General features: G+C 36.3%; 1 long non-coding RNA gene across 2 annotated transcripts in view; it reads right to left on the reverse strand.

The window, feature by feature from the left end:
• LOC115494348 (uncharacterized) overlaps window positions 1–23,314 on the reverse strand; it is a 178,847-nt gene that overhangs the window by 60,526 nt on the left and 95,007 nt on the right. For both annotated transcript variants that reach the window (XR_003959342.4, XR_012055067.1), the window contains exon 3: window positions 990–1,162. This is a non-coding gene — a long non-coding RNA (uncharacterized lncRNA). The remainder of the gene's footprint in view (window positions 1–989; window positions 1,163–23,314) is intronic.

Here is a 23,314-nt window from a genome sequence, read left to right on the forward strand (position 1 = left end):
ATTTACTGGTTTGTTGGTTGTTTTTTTTTTTTTAAGTATGAGAACATTTACACCTTTAGAAGTGTTTAATGTCCACGAGCTTTTTTTTTTTTTTTCTTTCTCCAATTCTACCACAATTTCCATGCAGGTGAGAACCCCCAAAGTCTTGCCTCAAAAAATCAGAATTATTTTTAGGTCTCTGAAAGACAACAAAGCATGAAACCTGTGGCTCAACTTTCTTAATTGTTACACTATGCACTTTGACGTTTTAAAATATTTTATTTGTATTTATAAGTTGTTTTATTTATAATATTTCCAAAGTTATTTTGCTTACATTGGATCTTACATTATAACTTACTTCCTACAGTCTTTTACTTAATATTTAGTGTATTTTTTAGAGAGAAAAAATAGTTTTACATTTATAAATGCTTATAGATAATAATTTATACATTGCTGAAAATGTATTTTTGGTATTATTTCATTGTATTACTTGTCTCTTTTTCCTTGCTTTCTATTATTCCCCTCTTCTCTCTTCATACTGTGATTTCTTACTCCTGTTTCACCTCCTTTCTTCTTCCCTGCCTTATTTATTTCTAGTTCTTCATCCTTTTTTTGCTGAACAGCACAAAACTCCAACTATTTCTTTAATGAAGAAAATGGTTGGACTGTTCTGAATTTCATTATGGACAAGTAGATTTTAAAATACTTCATACTCTTATGAAGTTTAGATTTTATACAGTTATAGATCAGATATCTGTTACAACATTTCTGGAGACACAGACTTGGAGACATCCTGTTCTTTGAACAAGATTGTGTCATTTTCCAGAGCACATTCATATGTAAACAACGGGCTGCTTGCATAGCAAGATAAATTATGTTTCTGCACACCAGAGCCATAAGGTCTCACCCCTGAAGATGAAATGCAGTGAAATCATCCACTCAGCCACAGCCTTTGCTGGAACAGAGGAAAGCTTCATCCAGATTCTATACTTTTACATTTGTCTGCTTACCTTCCAGCATGTTCCTGCTCAAGAAGAGGTTATGATGAGTTCAGGATGAACTGTAGTGCATGCAGCAGACACTAAGACCAGTTGACTGCAATAAGTTGTTTCATCAGCTGTATATCATTTGTGAAATGCATTAGTGTTGATCACCACCCTTCATCATTTCTTCAGCTCTTTATCTGGAAAGAGAATGGTGAAGTGACTCATTTTAAAACAATTAGCTGATAAGTGTTTTGGGCTAATTAATTTTGAAAAATAGCCCTGGCAAATGCAAACAAAGCTAATGATTCAGTCTGGTATTTTTTGAGCAACCAATACAGTGGAATATGAGGCAAGGCTTGTAGTCCTGTTTACATTTTTTGGCTATTCTATCCCCTTTTTGGCCTTTTGCCTAAAAAGCTAAATGAAAAAACAGCCAAATTATAAATATTTGAGAGGAAAAATCCTTTTACTAGCAAGTCAGTGAAGGGACAGTAAGCTTGGACAAAGAATTTGTATTAAAAAAGAAGGATTTCCTTCCAGCCTCCAGCTCTCCATCATCCTACACGAGGTTGTCAAATGTGAACACACATATGTAAGGATGCATAAAATAATGATTAGCTTGACTATATTCTGTACCTTTCAGTGATAAACAGTAGTAAAACGCCATATTCTCAAATTCTATTTATGGGTAGAAAAGTACAAAGTGCAACATCTTTTTTTTTTTTTTTTCCCTTTTGCTTTGTTTCCTAGATGATTGAGAAATACACAATTAGAGATTCTTTTATAGGGTGGTGACTACTTCAGAAGGCTGAAGAAAATTCATTTTTCAGTCCTTTACAAACCACTTCTGTGGACCTGACATCTCAAAATTATTTGTTCAATAAAATCACAAAACCAATGCTTGTAGGAGACTTCAAGAGACTCCATTCTCTAGCTGAAAAATAAGATCAACTTCTAATATCTCCTGTATAACTTATATGGTTATAAACTCCATAAAAACACAATATGTACCTCACTCTTCTTTACTAGACACAACTCCAAACAAATTACTTATATTACTAAACAGGCTACTTATAGAAATATCTGAACTGCAGTTGACCAGAGATTGTTTTCTAAATTCAAACAAATTTTTAAAAAACTAACCTATAGCTTCAGTTATACTGAAAAAAAAATACATAAATTGTGTCAGCGAGCTTTCATTGCGGTAAACTTACACTTACAGAGAACTTGGGTGTGTGGAGGTACACAGAAATTTAAATTTAAAAGGTAACTGGAATGTTGACAAAATATTTTAGTGAAGGATTTGATTCAAGTGAATATTAAACAAAACTCAGTCACTCAATATTTGACCTGTGAAATTCAGAAAATTTGGAGTTCGGGGAATCAATATTTATATATTTGAACATTTTAAACCATAAGAATCTATATGAAGGTGAAAAGGATGAGTTTCTTATAAAACAGGGAATTACCTCATCTATGAAAGAATGAGTTTTGCCCTTTGGACCTTACAAGACAATCACTGAAATCATGTTGATTTCGTAATTCCAGGGATGATAGGCAAACCCTCATAAAATTATATAGAATACTATAAATTATATGGATTATTACATTTCCTATCAGTTCAACCACAGCAGTACTGATTTAAGAATCCAAGTATTTACTCCGAGTTATAAAAATAAGTCAATTACATGGGCAGCCTTGGTTTGAAAAATAAGATAAGGAAGCAACTGCCTAAGGCAGTAGGCTAGGAGCAAGGACCTGCACACCAGCCTTGAAGACAGGACACTGGCTCTTCCAGACTGAACTATCTCGCTCAGTTTCTACCCACCATTACTGTAGTTGTTGCAGTTGTGGGAAGGATTGATCTGTGCAAGACTTACCCTACAGAGGAGAAAGAAGTGACTTCTCTCTGCAGAAGTCAATGGATCCACTTGCATTGCCATTTTTTAATAAATCACTTCATGAAGTGAGTCTTAGAGTGCATGAATTTCATTTCTTTGGGTGAGACTAAATGGTAAACTTTGTTCCAAGAGCACAACTAATGCTCTCCAACTGCTAATGCACAGTTAGGCCATGATATATACTAGAGTTAAATAGGGGATGTAAGCCCAAATAGAGCAGTAAAAAAAAAGAAACCAACATAAAATCAGAGTTCTGACTCAGTCCTCACCACTGATTGCTCCACACTCTCCCTTACTTGCCAATACATACATAGCCATAGATCAAAAAATGTTGGACTTGAAGTTGACTCAGATCTCTGAAGTCGCTCCTTGGTTTCTCCATTCAGAAAGCCATTCTTTCACATTCTTTTAGGTGATTAATAATAAGCTTCCTCCTCACAGTCATTACTTTCTGCTAAAAGAAATTGGGATGCCACTGGTTATTTAATTTGATTCATATACCAAAGATGTCTATATTGTAAGCTGAAAGAAACAGCTTTCTGCACATTTCTGAAAATAGAACACATTTCTGCACATACTGAAAATAGAAAATTCTAGCCTGGGAGAAAGCCAGAAGGAACTGTAACTTGCTTTTGATCCTTCCTTAGATATGACAAATATGTAATCTCTAAACAATGACACTTCCTCTTGTTCTGATGTGTCAATGAAAAAATAAGCTTCAGATGATGAAAGGATCGGTTTCAAGGAGTATTTTTGTCGTCCATGAAGTACATGTTTAAAAGTGAGGAATGGATGATTCATCTTACTGGGAATCCAAAGAATACTGTAACTTTAGTATTTTATTTTACCTCCACAAGCAGTCAGCTTTGTTGGCTCTTTTTAATGTTGATGTTCTGCACATATCCAGGCCTCCTGTACATACAAGAAAGTGCTTGTTTAAAGCATAGTACCTGCAGAAGCCTGGAAAAATAATGTTACGATTATCTCTTTTGAGGCACCTTCTTGTGGAAGTTTTGATTTGATTGAAGAACTTTGCAAAACATCATCTTAATGGCTTTACAAATAAAACTCTTTCATGATCTCCAGCTTTCTGAAGGAGATCTGGTCCCTGGATTAAAAAAAAAAACAAAAAAAAAACAGGGCAAATAATCAATCCTACTTAGAGTGGATGCTCAGTTTTCTTAACTGAAGTCAAAAGAATAACTCTTGCACCACTTCTTGATGTCTTGATGTTCTTTCCTTTGCTGTCCTAAGGCCCAATGATATAATACCATCCACCTGCCAGCAAAGACACTGTTAAAAGATGGGCAGGGCCATTCATTCAAGGTGTCTGTTTATGTGCATAATGAAGCAAAACGGTACCTCTGCTGAAGCTCTCAGAACTAAGGCATCCACTTGATTGAACTTAGTCACCAGCATCCTCTCATATCCAGACTGCTAGCCCTCTTTAGGGGCTAGCAGTCTGAATGCTGCAAAACAGATTAATTACTGCAGTCAAGACAACATCTTGTCAGTCAAGCTCCTTGCAGCCCTTAAAAATCAAGACAGGAGAGGCAGGAAAATAATGCCAAAGCACAATAGTGTAATTATGGCCTTTAATATTTCACCAACCAGTTGTTTTGCTGAGTCTCAGACAACAGAAAAAAAGCAAAGACTAAGCCAAACAGATATTTCCACCACTATCTCCTGCACAAGATAGTAATTTTTTGAAGTAAATTGCAATCAAAACAGACAAGTACTCAACAAATCTACAAGCTGACCTGAAGTAAACTCTCAATTCTTCATAGTGACTTTTATTTGCAAACCACCATACCACTTCCTGCTCAATACACAACAACAGCTCTGCTACTTAGAGTTTTTACTTTTTATCTGTTTTCATCACTTCTGCAATCACCTTCATAGCAAATAAAATCTTGTGCTTTCACCTTGTTTAGCACAGCTTGAGCCCTTCCATTACTGTAGCAACTGGCATGTTCCCTTAGCCTCTGAAAGGTCTCTATTTTAAACCAACATTGCACAGTTCAGGTTTTACAGCATAGACTCAATGGTGGTAAAAAGTCCAACTGTGACAATTGAAATTCTCATTCGCCTCATTTTTGATGTCTCTAGCTTGGCCTAGCACAAGCTTTCCTTGCTTTGTCCTGTGTTCAGAATAGAGATGTTTTAAAAAAGTTATCTCCACCGATTGCCCAGGGTTCTTTCCACTGCCTGCTTAGATCTCTTTGTTTGTTACTCTTCCCAGCTTTTAAGAAAAATCTTAAAAAAGCCAAAATGAAGTTACCTGAACTGATTTCCATTAGAAGCCTCTGACTTTATGCTGGAGTGATTTTCTCAGTGCAACAAACTAACATGTCTACTGCAATTAGTAGTGACAACCTAATACATCTTGACTGAGGGTGCTTTTTCATTCTTTCATGAATATTTCATATGGGAAGTACAAAACATCTGGGAAAGTTTACCTCAGAAATACTGTATTACCAGGCTTCAAAATGACTGAGAATCTCTAATGTTTCACAGCAACCACGATTTTTTTTTGTATTAATAACTTTTGTTTCTTTATTTTTTTTTTTTATGAAATTGCTCAATAGCAGGCTAAGACTTCACATATTTGGTACATCAAAATAATATTTTAATTTACTACAGCTAAAATTAAATTAGCTGTCACTACTTGAAAAATAAAAGTGTTTAAGATAGCCTGCAATTAGTACAACTTTCCATATTATGTCAACCTAATGCTGAAATCAAGTACATTTTGGAGCACTTGATATTTTGTTTTTCTAACTATTTTTTTTGAAAGTTTTAGATTTTTAAACCTCAAGTAAAAATATTGAATGTAAATCTAGGTTCATAAACATGTTTTATTAGAAAAGAATAGCTAATCTTTTTAAAGGAAAAAAGGAGTAGCTGGGGAAATTTGTATACCATACAATGCAGCACAGCAAAACTCATTCAGCAAAATGAAACAGGCATTGCCTGAGTATAATCAATATAATAAGTCTCCTAAATTATTTTTGCATAAATTATGATGAATGTTTAAAAGATAGTACTGTGCTGATCCCAAGTGGGACACTATCATACATGGAAAAGTTAATGATCAGCAAAGAAGTTTACCTGAGTACACCCAGTCCTCACCCTGCTGTGCTGCACATCCAGAGTGGCCTTCAAGCCTGTGCTGGGCTGCACAAAACACTTAGCTGAAGGATCACACCAGCTGCCTTATTGCCACAGGCTGCTCCTGCTGGGCACCTGCAATTGCAACACCTTCCTGTTCCTGACTTTATCCAGAAGTGCAGCAAAACGTTACATGAGCATCCTTTCTGTTTGACAGCAGAAATCATGAATGTAGTTATTCAAGAAATTCCTATAGTAAAGGAAGCCACTCTTCCCATGGGCAGGGTTTGGACAGTGTGTACACAGCAGCAGAGGTCTACTAAAAGCTGCACAACTAAGGTTTTTAGCATTTAAATGGATGTAAGATTATCTGCATTTTTTCCTTCTTTACTGTCTTACCCTAATACATAATATTTGAAAGGATATTTTATAGCACTTAAGTGAATTTTTTACTGGGATCGTAACAGACCTATATGCCCTTGTGCAAAACAACTACTTAAAATTACTATTTGAAAACAGCAGCATTATGTAGACTGTAAATGGAAATCTGAGTTTCTCATAACAGCTTTATTTCTCTTTTCTGTATTCATTGAAAGTACAAGCACAACTACTTGAGGAAAGGGTTGATGCCCAGCATGTGTACAGCTACTGCTGGACTTCTGATTGGCTCTGAAATATAATTTCCCTGCTCTCTCCCCAAGAGCACTTTCAAGAGGCATTGAGACAATTATCTTAGACAACCTGCTCATTCCAGTTTTAAGAACCATTTTTGATGCAGTCAAATACATGCAAATGACATAAAAAACATCCTTTGTGAATCTTAAGCATTCCAGACATTTAGTCCAAAATGCCTCCATAGCAATTACATATAGCCATTATGGGACATAATACTGTCCTTAGGGCCCCTCAGTGCTTGCCCCAAAGCTCAAACTGACAATACCAATAGTAAAATTCTTCAAGTACTTGATTAAGTGACCGTAAGATAAGAGTTAGAACTTGTACTGATCTTTTTCTTCCTTTGGCTTTGCCTATATGCCTGCCTATTATGAGAACTGTTCAAATAATTATGTTTGCTACAGAATAAATATACCCTGTCTGTTACTGCATCTGTAATATGCTCCAAATTAATACACAAACTTACAGACTTCCAATTCTGTATCATTTGCAAATTTGCTGTGAATGCTCTCTGCCCCCTCACCAGGACATTAACAAAGATGCTAACCAGTATTGGCTCCAGAGTCAAGCATTGCAGCACACCAATAGCTCCTTGTCTCCAGCTGGACTTTGCATCAGTTATCACAACTATCTGAGTGCAGCTGCATATTTTAGTCCACCTCATTCTCCATTTAGTCAATGTTTTGTTAGTTTGTCTATGAGGATGTTATGGGAGACAAAAAGCCTTGCTAAAGTCAATATAAGGAGTACCCCCTGTTTTCCTCACATCCATCAAGACAGTCATCTTATCACAGAAAGTTTTCAGGTTGGTTATGTTGCTTTCTTATTCATCAATCTATGCTGACTATGCCCATTTACTTTCCTAATTTTCAGGTATTTGCAAATGTTTTCCAGGCTTATTTGCTTTATAACTTCCTGAGGGTCAAGGTGAAACTGACTGCCTTGTAACTTCCCAGATCCCCTGTCTTGTCCTTTGTGAAGACAAAAGTGATGTTTGCTTTTTTCCAGTCCTCAGGTGTCTCCCCTGGTCACCATGATCTTTAAACTTAAGAACAGATAAACAAAGACTCATGAACTTTCAGCCTCTTGTTACAATAAAGAGTTGGAAGTCCCATTGTCTGAAAGTGCACATCCTGAGCAATTGAAGAAGTTCTTTAAGCATCAGTAAGGAATAATGATGTAATATGGTCAAATATCAGCAGAACACATTTTATCAGCAAACCTGGAAAACTGAATGAAAGCAACTGTATATGAGAAAATGTTTGTGAGAATTATAGCTTTCAAATATGTAATTTCAGTGGTTTTCATGAAGAAAAATCTCTGCAATGACAGCCCAAATTTAAATGGATACAGGAGCACTGAAGAGCATCACTGGGTATCACTGATGCAACAACAAGGTCAAAAACAGTTGTAAGGGTCAAGTCTGAGTTTGCTTCAGAAAAATTTGTACAATAACTGCCTCTTCAATGATGCACTCAAGGTAGGCCTGTGTCCCTCCACAGCTGTATTTGGTTTACTTGGCAAGGTGTTTGTACTGGGGAGGTATAGAGCTGGCTTCTCTGAGAAGCTGCTAGAAGCTTCCCCTAAGTCTAAGAACTGAATGTGTCAAGCTAAAGCACTTAGCTGAGAGAGCAAGTAGAAGTGCTGGGTTCCAGGCCTTTTACGAATTTTATGGATTACAAATTTTATCCAGAGCATATCTATGGCAATGATCACAGAGATGACCCTCTTAACCTGGAAAGTCACAGTCATTTTGTTATTGGTCCTTTTTCTCTTCTTCCGTGATCTTCAGAAATCTTCTTTCTCGCAGGAGAACCATTTCAAAAAGAAGGACAGCTTGCTTTATTGCTTTGTTTTGTTTGAGTTTCTTTTGTTTCTGAAAAAGATGCCTCCATTTTCATCTGAATGCCCACAAGTTTCAATTTTTTTTTTTTCTTTTAGGTGAAGTTTAAATAGAGAGAGTTAGCAAAGCGACTCTCCACACACCTCATCCTTGGAGTGCTCCTATGAAAGTTCTTCGCCTAAGAAAATACATTAATTATGTCAATGGTGGTGTGATTTACAAACCTGAGGGAAAAGTGGAGGATGACAACTTGATTAATGTCCCTTCACTCCAGTCATGTTGCTTGAAACCTGAAGAGATAATAAATAAGGAAATATCCTATATGGATGACACTATTTATTTTCAGCCTAAGGGATATGATTTGCAATTTTTCCTATATTAAAGTCCTCTAAATTTTGGAGGAAAGCCTTAATGGAAAGGGAAGAAATTAAGAACTGCACAACAGGACAGAAAATTGCTGTTAACAGAATCAGCTATTTATGTTCCCTGGGTTTATAAAATACATAAATCCTTGTTTCCAGAAGCCTCAAATGCAAAGTCCCTGTTGGGATGATGCAGGAAAAAGTTATTTATGTTGACTACTACTGCTGCCATTCCCATACCATTCACAGTTAGAGAGGTACCATTATCTCTATGAAGATATTCAATCCTAAAGATCCAGAATTCTAAGGGAGTGATTCAATTTCCCAAACATAGGCATTTATTTTTATTTCAGATAACCTGGCTATCAAAGACAGCCGTGCGGCAGTTGTAAACAGATGCTACATAAGACACTTAGGGAAGGGCTGCTGGAGGATATGCTGCTCAAGGATATGCTTGAGTTTCTAAAATAATATCTGATTCTTATGTTTAGGCAGATGACCAACCCTTTTTCATTTTTCACCATGTTTTTTAAAGCTGATACCTCTGGAAAATGTGGTCCCTATATTGACTTAGATTGCATTTTTTTGTCCAGCTATCAAAAGTTATGAGATTCAAGAAATAGTACTTTTCATGTGTTTTTATATGCAAACATAATTCTCTGTTTATCCACATTTTCCATTTAACACCTTTTGGACAATTCCAGCTGATATGACAGATAAATAGTGGCTTCAAAGGCATAATAAACAACCTAAAAATGTCATGAAAATAGGCTGGATGAATGACCCTATTAGTGCCCTGGAAAGAAAAAGATCATGGTATGAATTTTATTATAGACATTGAAGAGCGATATAAGAGAGAGCTAGTATGAGCACTCCAGCAGCATGAAAACTTCATGTGGCATTAGCAGCTCCATAAACAGCAATAATTCCAACCATAGGAAGCCAGGCTTGATCAGTTCCACTGCTCACAGAATAATCATTATCACAATTCCACAACCATCTACATTAGCATGTAACAGCCAAGAATTTAAACGTTGTATAATGAGCAATAAATACAATTTAAAAAGAAGTAAGAGAGAGAGCTAAACCAAATGCAAAAACAAAGGTTTTTAGGGGCCGAGAAAGACTGAAGGTTTTGTTATACATTCAAGACAGAAAACTGAAATAACAATAAAGAAAAATGATGTGAGAAATGTATAGAAACACATTTGTATCTGAAATAAAAGAAACTTTCACGAGTACTCATAAATATCTGATGAATACACTATTAAGCATGTTGGCACTTCCAAATCTTGTGGAAACAATTCTGCCATGTCTAACTGGTTGGCCCACACTTGTTTTTGTGGCTATTGCAAATCTCTTCAGTGCTGAACAAGTAAGCACTTGGCACTTTTACTTATTTTTAGAAGTAAATTTCATGCAAATGAAAATTAGTTGATCCTTTAGTATTTCTGCTGGGTTTTTTAAATTTTTGTTTGTTTGCTTGTGTTATACCAGTATAAGCTATCCATGTTTTTGTATATTTTAGGAAGTACTTGCATATGTCTTTGATCTGCACAGGAAACAGACGGCTGCTTGCAGGTCTAGGGAATAAACAGACAAACATTTGTTTAGAGATTAATTGCTAACAGAATAACAGAAGTGAGGAGATGGCAAAATTAGACTGTGAAATTTTCTTTTTCTCTTTTTTTAACAGAAGACTTTAGCTTTTCATTTTATTCCAGTGGAAACCATCTTGCCCACTAACTAGCATTGACTTTGTTTCAGATATCTCTGTGACTGTAGCTTCTTTTGCATCAGCACAGGGATTTTATCATAACTACTTAGACTGTCTGATTAGCAATTTAATGGGATTTAGTTGACCCTAAATAAAAGGACAGACAGCTCTAATGCCTAGAAGGCTGTCAGATTTATGTAAGCCTTCTTACTAAATGTGTTGCCTGAAGTATCACAGCAACCATTTCCTGAATTTTGAGCTAAAATTGATACAGACTTCTGCTTATGCTGGAATTTAAGGAGGTGACAGACAGAAGGCTTTAATTGGATTATTCTACCAGTAAGGTGTAAAGTTTGTATAGCATTAAGTTATAGTACCCAATATAAAGATTTCCTTAGGCTTGAAGACTTAGAACTGTCCTACATGTAACAGCTCCTCTTTAGCTGCAGTGATGTAGGATCAGATATAATTAAGGGAACACACTGACTTAGTATGGATATAGGACTAATATAGCAATGTACATCCTAATTAAGAACAAGCTTTTGCAAAGTGCAGCAAAAGGATGACGCATAGAGGGAAAGGAATGCAGTGAGCAGAAGTAATGATATGATCATTATATTTGATCTTTACTCCATTTTGCCACTCTATTTGAGGCATGGAGGAGAAGACATGCTGAAAAACTCCTTTCTGATGTATTGTCTGATTAGTCATCCACGTATTAGTCTTACTAATAGAGACTCCTCAACGTAATTCAAAATAAATTTTGAATGGTTCAAAAGCTATAGGATACCCAAAATACATGGATTTATGCCTTTTTTGAATGAATGGGGAAATGAAATTAAGTCTCCTGATGCCCAGAAAAAATACCATAAAAATACAATTCCATTTATAATAATTTACTATTTCAAGCTGATAGAAATTTCATCTGAATTCTTACTCATGTATAAACAAATGCAGTAAAAATTACCTACATACCATTAAATTACCTGTACATTAGAAATGAAGAACATCATTATTTATCATCCTACTGTCCATACAGAGCATAGTACATGTAAAAATAGAGAACAAAATACTGATATCTTGGAGAGTTCTCATCAAAGCTTTCAGACAGAAGTGAATAATTTTAAAGAGTGCTAGGCAGTAAAGAATGAAGCCTGATTCCTCCTAACCTTTAGCAACATGACATAAGAGCCCATTGAATTCTCATTTAACTGGCCAGGAGTTGAAAGTAACCTGGACAAAAAGTATCATTGGGTGATCCGGTGAAAATGTCAGCTAAAGACTCAGAAGTAAACAGTCATGCTGAGTTTTCTTCAGGAAGAGTTAAGCCCTCCTGACATTTCATTTTCAGAGTCTTTGCATATCACTGCTGAACTGATCAGGTAGAACAAAGAAATTTTTTTCCTCAACTGAGAAATTATCTGGAGTATCAGGAATTATCTGAATTATCTGTTTCTGAAAGCATGATCAGAGGCTTAATTGTTCTACCCTGTCATGATAAACCCAGCAGCAAGTCCTTTTAATTAGTCTGACTGACACGTAGGCATAGCTTGCCTAGTCTCTTAGTCATCTCTTGAAAATAAATGGTTGTATCACTCGTGATTACCTTGACTATCCACAATTTAATATTTTTTAATGCAAGTTTAACTCAAAGGTGCATGCTGTACATTGCAGTCCAACGGCTCACATAGTCTGGTAGCATAAAATACACTGTCAGGTAGAGCAGGCAATACATATACAAAACACTATGGAAATGCTCTTACCATTCAGCAAAATCATATGTAGAAGTCATATTAATATGCACACATTTCTCTCATAGTTTTAGATTCCTGCTGTCCCTGTGCTCTCATTTGCAACAACCAGTCTCATCAAATCTCGCATAATTAAACTGAACAGAATGGCAAGGGTAATTGTTTATATGTCGCCCCTGTGTAATGAGTCACCACAAACTAAAGGATGTGTTAATAAGTTTGCACAGCTGGCATTTTGGGTTGGATTCTGTCTAAATAAAGACAGCTTAGCAAAACATTCCAAGCATTATGATGTTTCAAGCCACAAAATATCCTCAATTAGGAAGGAGATTTTTCCACTGCAAAGTTTTATCTTCACTTGAATTTTTAGCATCAGCAGCTGAGAATTTAAATACTCAGAAGTCTAAACTACTGCTGGAATGTGAAACAGGCTCTTTCTCACAAACTTTTAATAATAACATATCTTTGGCCTACTATTTCTCATGAGGAAACTGAATATTCCCCCAGTACTGGCTGGGCTCTTCTGAAACCTAACACACTTCATGCACATACCTATTAGTAGATGGATTTTGGTCAGGTTTATTGACCTGAGAGAAAACTTAATCACTGCTTTGCTCTAGCTGCTGCAGTTACTTAAACAATATTTTAATTTTATATAGTAAGTTAACAAAAACATAGCAGGAATGATAAAAAAATAAAGCATTTTGTAGTATTGAGATCTTAAATTATTGTGAAAAACAGCATTGCAAACACCTTGTATATTGAAAAAAAGCTATTTGGAGGAGAGAGGGAAATAAACACACTAAAACAGAATATTTGTGAGGCTACTTTCTGAAGTTTAGACTAAATACACTGATAGCCTTAATTTCTTATTTGAAAAAATACATTTTGAATGGTAACATGGGCATCAGAGGGCACAAACCTACAGATACGGCTGAAGAAATGGTACTTTTCAGGAAGACATATTCTCCTTTTTAAGTGACATGAAGCACTTTCCCAGATGAGAGTCACAGTTGACAGAATTCAGCTGGAAGTGTACTGTTGGGATTTAATAGACAGTAATTTTTGGCAATTCAGGATATCTACTGCCTTCTAGAAAAAGCCCATCTGATTAAAGGCGATTTTACAGAATGATTTTAGAAAGTGTTTCAGTCATGACATGTTTGACATTAATGAAATAACTCATCAGCACCCATAATGTGCAACGCAGCAACTGAAATGTCCTTAAACAAAAAGCTGAGCCAGTAACTTCTAAGTAAAAATTTGTGGCAGCGTGTATAAGTTCAAATGCTGTGGAAAAAATATTCAGAAAAAGTATGACACAAGGCAAATCTTTTGCCATTACAGTGTTCAGGTGAAGAATGGGAAATGATGGATATAAAAGGCAGCTAGCTGTCTCCAGTGGCACTGCTGCTCAGCTGGGAGGTTGTTACTGTAAAAGGCTTAATCCAGTAGAAAGAATGAGGCTAAGCTTCAACTTAATTCAGAAAAGGAGCAGAATTTAAAATGAAATGAATAGTGAATACCCAGTTTCTGAAATGGAAGACACTGCATGTAATAAATGGCTCACATATAGCTGCAGGATGAGACAAGCATCACACAAAAGCGTGAAGAAAGAATGACTAGACTGATGGGTGTCGGAATATGAGGTATTGATGACTCTGAGATTGTAAAAAATCTGTGTCTTTCTGCCCCGTTGCCAAAGAAGAAGTCATAATTCGTCTGTGCTGGTTTTCAAGGTTATTTATTCTTGCTTATCTCTAACATGTTCTGCTGCCCTGCCGCAGGTCTGTCCTGCCGGGCAGCGTGTGGGGCTCTGCCCCTCAGTGGGATGTTACAAACATTATATACCAGAAACTACATGTGCTATATTTACAATAATGTGCCAATATCTATCATCTACGTTGAACAGTGTGTCCCCAGCCTAAACCAACAGAAAAATGCCAACACTACAGTGAAACATGGAGGGCATGAAGAAGAAGAAAAGGACAAGACACACCCAGTTTCCTCCATCTTGTCCCCTAGAATCCTATAATTTTACTTTTGCACCGGTGCCACACTTAATTATTACTCATATCAAACACTCAGAGCTTGTAATTCATCCTGTAAAATTGAAAACTCTTTTCCATGGACAGAGATCAGAGACAGTGTCTCTCGGGGCTCTGTACAGGGGGGTCCCTGACCCCCTGCCAGGGTCCCAGGCCCTCCAGGGCAGCCAGAGGGAAGCCCTGGATTCCCACAGATGGGGAATGGGATGTTTCCATATTTTGAGTCCTAGTGATCAGTCATGTGCTGAAGAAAAATATATCCAGCTATGTAATGCTGCAAGCAAACGTTTTGAAGTGTCTTTGGGGGAGTATTTTAGGCAGCTAATCATATTTGTGATTAGAATCACAGGCTTCTTCCTCTCATATTTGTTGGTTTACCACATCCTTATGAAATACCAGTTTGTGCTAAGTGTTCTGCAATAGACATCTCTTGTGAGCATGAAGATTCCATACAGGAAGAAGGTTAATTGCCTGGGATGGTAAGCAGCAAGCAGGGATGCCTTGATGTGGACGCAGCATGAGGCAGCCAGCTGCCATCAGGGGTGTTGCCTACTTCTGCACTGACCACACCCCCCTGACATTTCCCTGCCAAAGGCATACATCATCCTAGTGACCTTGAACCCACAGCTAACCCACATTGAAGTAAAGCTGAAAACAGAGGTCAGCCAAAACCAAGGCAGAAAAGATTCTGAAAATATGCTCTTCATGGGGACATAGGTAAGACATCTAACTCATACTTTCCTTACCATGTGACCATAGTGTAGCTTATAAGGGTCTCTTGATTTACATTAACTCTACAATTATGTGTTTTAAGATATCAAGTCTGATATTTTTGCTCCTTCTGCCTATATTGACAGGTATCTTCAAAATAGTTTTATACAATGGATATAATTTGAAGCAGGACAATCAGGATATTTTTGTATCAGCTGATCTGAGAAAGGATGTCATAACTATCTAGAGTGTTGCTATTTTAAACCACAGTGGTCATGGCCACCTGTTTAGACATACAAGCCTCTCTGAGAGCCAACATTGCAATGGCTTCAGGAGGTGTGGGATCTGCCTTCCGGCTCCATGAACACATAGTTATGTAAACTAGATAAGTTACATGTTTTAACATTTAAGATCTAAAACAATTCACTGTCCTCTCTCCACATAACGTTAGGATGTGCCATGAGGCCTGTGAGTCAGAGATTTGTGGCAGGGATTGTGAGGGAATCAAGAGTATCAGTACATATCCAATGCTTGCTGTATCTTCCATCTTTCTAAATCCAGCAAATGCTGCACAGCTGACTCAGTCAGACCTCATGTCTCAGCTCTTGAAATCATAATGCTGGTATCTCCCCAGCTGTCTCAATACCCTGTGTACATTGAGGCCCTCTGTGGTCTCTAAAGTCCATACAAAACGCAGCAGAGCACAAACTTATGCATGTGTTGGAGTTTGAAATGTACTCTACCTGACAAACTGCATTACAGGAAATGAAGCCAAGTTGACAGCACTCAATGCTAAAATAGCCCTAGGGAAATCCTCAACACTTTTTACTGATATGTCATTATTTTTCTTCTCTGTCTCCACTATATCTGCTTGTTAAGGCATGATCCCACACTTAGATTTTAGGAAATGTGGAAACATTTACCTTTTCTTGGTACATTTTCACCACATTTTCTCCCTCTTTGTATTTCAACAAGCATGTTGGCCTGCCTGTTCGCTAAAAGAATCCATAGGATTGTGCTTTGGTTATATTTCTCCTCCTTCCTGATGTTCTCTGTAATTGAGGTGTGATCCTTTCCCTACAGCAGAGCAAATTTTCTGCTTGCCTGCAATGTATAGAAAAAGGAAGGAAGACAAAATGAAAATATCCCTCATGGAAGGGACCAGAGGCTTTTTGCACCATTCAGCAAATCTTTTATGACCTGATATTAAGGAGACACAAGCAAGTGGTCTGTGGAATCAGATGACATCATTTATAAAGTGTCATAAAGAATGTCCTAAATCTTAGTTAATTTCTTTTCAGCCCAGGATCTATCTACTTAAATAGCTAGAGATTATTTTTTTTTTTCTTTTCAGAATACAATTTTGAAGAAAAACCTTGTAACTGGGGCACTATGTCATACTGTAAGAACAGGTCTTATGGATTCCCACACATTTTGACAGCTCTGAGTCCCTTTCTGTTGAGTCTCTCTATTTATAAGCTACATCAGCTGTTCACTTGAAGAGGAACATATGTCCATATTTTCAACACTTGATGCAAATACAAGACACAGAGAACCAGATGGACTGGATATATTATATGTGTGTGTGTTTGTATCTATTCTTTGTGTTTATGTTGTTATTTGTGTATATAACACCATTTCTTACATTATACAGAAAAATATACTTCATACATCTATTTTTTCTCATAATCTTTTAGAGGATGTATTTTTTAGCTTATGTTGTACAAGAAAGACATGTCCACACATATTTGTGGACAACATTATAGTTTTGCAGCACATTGAAGTAAATAATTCTTCTTACATCTTCCAGTCTACACAGAATAGACAGAACAATCTCCTAATGCAAATACTGAAATGCAGAAGACGTGAGTTTATACAACATGCATAGAATTGGTAAGTGATCAAACTGCATACAGGGAGCTCAGCTCATCAAACTATTCTTCCTTCTCCAGCAAGCTCATAGTCTTTTCTGTCTTAGAAGTTTGAATTCTGCCATGTTTAGCTGTGTGGTGCCTCTGGTCAAACCCAAAGAATTACTACATTTCATCATCAAACCTAAATGATATCTTTTAGACCTGCTTCTCTGCTCACCTTGCATAGATCTTTGACTAATGCCATAGAAATGCCTGCTGGCTGTGGGTTCTGGTAACAGAACAGCATACTTGCATTCATCCATCACCTTTAGGACAATAAAAATATCTGAAAATTCATTTGCACAGCCATTGTTATACATTGCTCACTATGAATATCACCAGCATCCTTCATTCTTTCTCTTAGAAGTTATGCTGCAGCTTCTAGGGCTAGAGTAATCATAGTATCCTGACTAACAAGATTATAAACTTGTATTGTGCACTTTTGTGTGTGTTTCTTTAATTATAACATCATCTGCATTTCCTCTGGGCAGACCATCTCCTTATGAAGATTATTTTCTCATGTGAATTCAGCAGGGACACAATAACCACTTATTTTCTCTGTCGTTACAGCAACCTTTTTTTTCTTACTTTCTAATTTCTGCTTTTCTGCATTCTCCATTTCATACACATGGCCCAGTTCTTCTACATACGTCTATCCCTTCAGATGGTTAGAATTCAGGTTTGCAAAATAGTGCACTGCAATGCCAATGAAATCCATTATCATTTCAGACTATGTAGCTTGTCAAACAAAAAATCAGTGGTCAAGATGTTCTCTTTTTCTTTAAAGACTGTCCCATCTGAAATGGGATACTTTATTTAGATTTACTTCAGTATTTCTCCTGAAAGAACCAGGCACTCACTTGAGATAGCTGGAAGCATTCCAGGAGAATGGAATTAATCACCATTATTTGAGCCAAAAAGGCACTGATACACTAAAATGGCTCTTATCTTTTGACATAAAATGTCACCTCTTAGGTTGTACATTAATCATTGCATTCAAGATTATCAGAGGTATTTCTGGCCATGGTCTAACACTGATTCACCACAGAGATTTGCAGTGAGATTTTTTGCTTCCTGGCACCTAATTGGATAGAAAACATTCATTTGAGAATCTGCATCTGCAGTAATCTTAAATTAAAATTGCATTTAGTCCTGTATTTGATTTTTTTTTTAATATTAGTAATTTTCTAAGCTACTGGGATTGAATGAAAATGAGTTTACAGTTTTCCACTCCCTCTGACAAGGCAGCACATGTACCACAGATTGAAAACAGTGGTGCTCTGGCTTACCCAGTTCATTTTCCAATGCATATTTCCTACCTTCTAAGAGGTGCTTCATCAGTAAGTATTATGGACAGACACTAGTAAAGAGTATCACAAGAGATTATTTTCATTCTTGCAGACAAAATACTTTTACGAATTAAGAAAATATTGCGAAAAGCTGCTATCTACTTACCCTTCTCCCCATATCTCTATAACTTCTTTCTCTTTTCCTCTCATGATTCCTCTTTGAGTGTTACTCAAGTTTTAAAGGAACAGCACAACACAGTACACAATACATTTAGATTAAAGAATAAGCTTCCATAAGACAAAGAAAGTGCAACAGACTGAGAACAAATGGGAGACTAGGATCCTAAATTTTGGAAGAATATTAGGGAAAAAATGGTACTGGTGAATACAAATTATTGAAGTGATATAAATGATATGATAAAAATCTTCTTGCTTTATTAGACAATTAGACAGAAAATGAGAAGGTATTCTATACTGACAGACAGGAGGATTAATCAGCAAAATACAATTTAATGACATCCAATATCAAATTGTCAAGTTCCAGTTTATCATACTCTGCAGACCCTGTCTTAGGTGCTCTGACAGAAACAGGAGATATTTTGTCCTAAATAAAAATCACTCAGATACATTTGCTCATTGGCAGATTAAACTTTATACTGCAGTATAAAACAATGTATAAGAAACTGTATGTCAAGAGCAGCAGGGACACATTCCACTGGGAATTATGTCAAAGCTGCATCACCAAGCTCCTGATACTCAGCTTTCCATCTGTCACCTCTAGACATTGTGGAGAGCAGATAGCACTTGTGTGGCTGCAACAGCCAGATCCTGTTCAGAGCAACGGGTATAACCACTTAAATTACTTTAAAAACACATTATGGCATGATGCCTTAAATAATACAGACATTATCTACTTTAAGAAGCATATTCCTTGGGAGAGTGTGATCAAAGTAGATAGCAGAGCTGTAGGCAATCAGTTGAAACTGAACTTCAGTTCTAGTTTATTCAGGTTCTGTTAAATGCAAACAATTTATTTTCAGTTGGCCTGACTTGAGACAGTATCCAAACTTAGTGACTTTAGTAGCTTTGCCTTCAAGAGAACGTGGCAAAAAGGAGAAAATGACACAATCTTTGTTGGTTTTCATCTAAATAAATATTTCCATTGGTTCAAATAGCATAGAGCAAGAAAAGAAATGTACCATTCAGAGTCCTGAAAGTTTACAGAAAGAATGAATATAAATATATTTATAATATCATGTCAGTACTGGTTAGCAGTAAATTAGATAGCATCAGTTTTACTCTATCTGTAAGGTCAAGAAAAACAAGTACAGCCTTTTTTGTCAAAATTTGATATTTTTCCTAATAGCCACAACACTAGAACAGAATATTGATCACAAAATTTGTGAAACTGGGATGCTTTGGATGTAATGTGTGTGTATATTCATAGACAGATAGATAAGCTACTACAGGATGTGTTCCATCATCTCTGCATTTTTTCATCCTTGTACTTCACCTGCTATTTTATCAGACAGTGATTTAAGAAACTTATGCCTCTCTTCATTATCTGCCTCCAATGGACTATCTGAAAAAACAGCGTATTACCTGCAAATGGGGTCATGCCACCCTTCTTTTGCTTTTCAAGACAATCTGAAAATATATTTATAAATAGATTTAATCTTGATTTTGGGGGCTCCAGCTGGTAACCTCTTACCACTGTGAAAACTGTCTCTAACAAGGAGGATAGAAAATATTCTGATGTTCACTCCAATTTGTACCTTACTTCCAAGTGCTATAATGACATTTTTGTACAATCATAAACGAACCAGGATGTGTCATGAGCATGAGCACACACACAAAGAAGCACACACCTTCACTAAGTGAAGGTGCCCCCTGAGGGCCCCTTTTGCCATCCTTGTGTTGGCCTAGATGGTGCAAAGGATGTGCAACACAAAGACAGTAGGGTTCACTGCTATTTCAGGTACATGACCTATGAAAGTTTCCACAATTGTAATAACAAAACCTGCCAGCAAAAGAGGTTACAGACAAATGAGGTAGCACCCTTCATCCCGCACTTTTAATACATTTTGAACAGATAGGAAAAGTTATTAACAGGAGAGAGGAAAGTAAAAACATTTAATAATATATGTGCAGAGACTGTAAGGGAAAAGTGTTAGTGAAGGGAGCTGAGTGCTGTCAAACTGATTGATGGAAAATAGATGACTTCATAGAGCTGTTGAACTTTATCTTGACACACACTTGACCCCAGAGGCGTTTAAATAAAACCTCTGTTAAGCCTAGATGAGATTTTATTCTTGCAGGCAAACAAGTCAAATGCTTAGATACAGCAGTAAAACAACTAATGATGGACTATTGTCACATGCTTCACTGCATTTTATTGACCTGTCCAACATGACACTTGCCCCAGCTTTGTAGTAATATATGTGTCAGTGTGGCTAATCTGAAGAAAGGTAGGACAGTTGAATTCAAAATAAGTATTTATAATTATAATATCTAAATTTGTAATACTTAGCACAGTGTGTGATGGAAAAAACAACCATCCTTTTCCACAACAGCATGTGAAAGGTTAAGCAGATGCTGTCTCTGAAGCGTTTCCACACTCTTAAAAAGATAGATCTGGATCCGATTCATACCAGTGCCGAAGTTTTCCTCATTTTAAAAAATCAAATTATTTAAAAATTCAACTGAGAATTTATCATAACACATTTCCAAAACAAATGTAGCTTGTTCCTCTGCTAGCTGAATACATACATGGACTCCAGAGAAGCCTTCCCATAGTAAACTTTGCTGCTCTTTAATTACATCACTGTTTAGAGCAGAAAATTCCTTCTCTCTTCCTCTTCTTTACTTATAGGACTGAAGAGCAGCTATTAAAAGGACAATGATTAACCCCCGTGTTTGAAGAGTAAAGTAAAAGTCTAAAGTAAACCTTTCAAAAATAACTTTTTCTTTCATAGCTGTCATTCTCCATTCCTTCCTTTTGCTACCTATTCTCAAGTCTGTCAAAACAGAAGTCATGTCCTGATGTACATGTACAAATGTCCTAAACTGAGTGACCTTTATGCACAGGATGATCAATGTGCCTTCAGTGCATGCATCTTCTCTAACAAAGGCATATATACTGAATTAAAAAGCTTCATTAACTCTATGCAAAGCTGTCAAAAGAAGGGATTCATAAGATCCTGTGAATTAAGTTATCTTCTTTCTGTCCATGTACAGAATGCAATTCACTGCCCCCTTCATATCCCTCCTCCCTCCAAAGAAAAGTTTTTTTAGAACAGACTCTAATCTTCTCACTGAGCAACAGTTCTTTCTGATTAACCATGACACTCTTAAAAAAGAGCATTTAGACACTGCAATTACATCTCCACATCTTTATTTATTGCCTTTGTCTTCTTTTTTAAATTAGATATATTTTCTTCCAGTCAGAAAGTAGTTTTTATTACCAACACATCTCTTATAAATAGAAAACTTGCTATATGTAGAAATGGCTTAATCACTAAAGGTCTCTTGATATATAGAAAAATAGCATTCTTTTAATTCCTGTCTCACTTAATTACAAATAAAATTAGTATGCATTGCCTCTTGAAACATTTTATTTACGTGAACATGCACAGTTTAAATAACTAAAAATTTAACATATTTTTTATATAATTTTTCTCTCTTTACTCATTACTTTTTGTGTTACAGTTGGCACAGATTCTCCTGAACCAACATGAGCTTTATCTGGCAGTCACTTATCAAGCACTGGCACTGTTATTACCCAGGAGGCTCTGGCACAGTAGCAGATAGAGTTTGGATGATTAGTCAGTGTCGTAAAGATGAGAGTAAAATTAAGAAACAATCGGTGCAACATTAACATTGTTGGGCTTAGAGAGAAAGAAAAAAACTATTACTGAAGCTCCTGGGAACAAATTACATTGTTCTTAATCAAACTGGAAGTTATAAAACTAATTAGTTTTGATTCACAATGAGCAAAGGTTTTTTCTGTTCAAGGACTTTTTAAAGAGGCTCCTTCTTTGTGCACTTACCAGGAAATAAATCCTGACCTTTGTTTTACTTAAAATTTCTAAGACATTAAGAAAACATGTGCTTGTTATCCTGCCCATTTACTTATTGACACTTCAGGCTGATTCTATAATTAAATGGCTAAAATTCAAGCCTGAGCCACAAGAAGACAATCAACTAAATTAGGAGAGTTCACTCTGAGTCAAGTTCACTTTCAGACAAGTGTATTGCATAAAGTTATGCAATTAATTTCATACCAGAGTATCACAGAGATTTCATTATATTGACCAGGCTAATAAGCCTGAATTCTGTACCAGCATGATGCATTTCACAGAGATACTATGGTCATGTTGAGACAGCACAGATTATAAAAAGTAGAGGAAAGATCTTGGTTTAATTGTAAAAGTATCATGGCAGAATAAAATGGATAATGTGCCAATCTGCTAAAGATCTTATAAATGTGTAGACATATAAAAATAGATAGAAGGTGAATGAGAGGGAAAGACTAGAAAAGATCAGATTCTGAATATTTTATCTGATTGGCATAGCAGCAGCTTTGCGAGGTTATCCACACAGTGTAACACAAAAGGTCATCTAATCTCCACAGGAGATGGAGGTCAATAAGGGAGGAAATACATGACATGAAAAGGTCTCCACTCAATTACAAAGTGTAGGAATTGTAGGAGTAATGAGAATGCATGAGAAAGGCATAAGTTTTGCCACAACTACAAGGTTATATGAATTTGAGGATTTTATTAAAAACCTGAAGGATCCTCCTACGAAGAGGACATACCAAGAAGAAAGAACTTTTGGTTGTACTTGTAGAGATCCTCTTCCATGATTTCAAACTCAAGGAAGAGTACAAAATGTGGAAAGTAGAGTAGATTACATAAAACTTACAGATAAATACTGTGTGCATACAGAGACAAATCAAAAAGGGCAGGGGACAAACTGATGCACATCTCATAGGTGGCATTTAGGATATCAAGAGATAGTTAATAC

Source organism: Taeniopygia guttata, chromosome 3 (genome assembly GCF_048771995.1).
Source record: "Taeniopygia guttata chromosome 3, bTaeGut7.mat, whole genome shotgun sequence".
Taxonomy (NCBI): Eukaryota; Metazoa; Chordata; class Aves; order Passeriformes; family Estrildidae; genus Taeniopygia; species Taeniopygia guttata.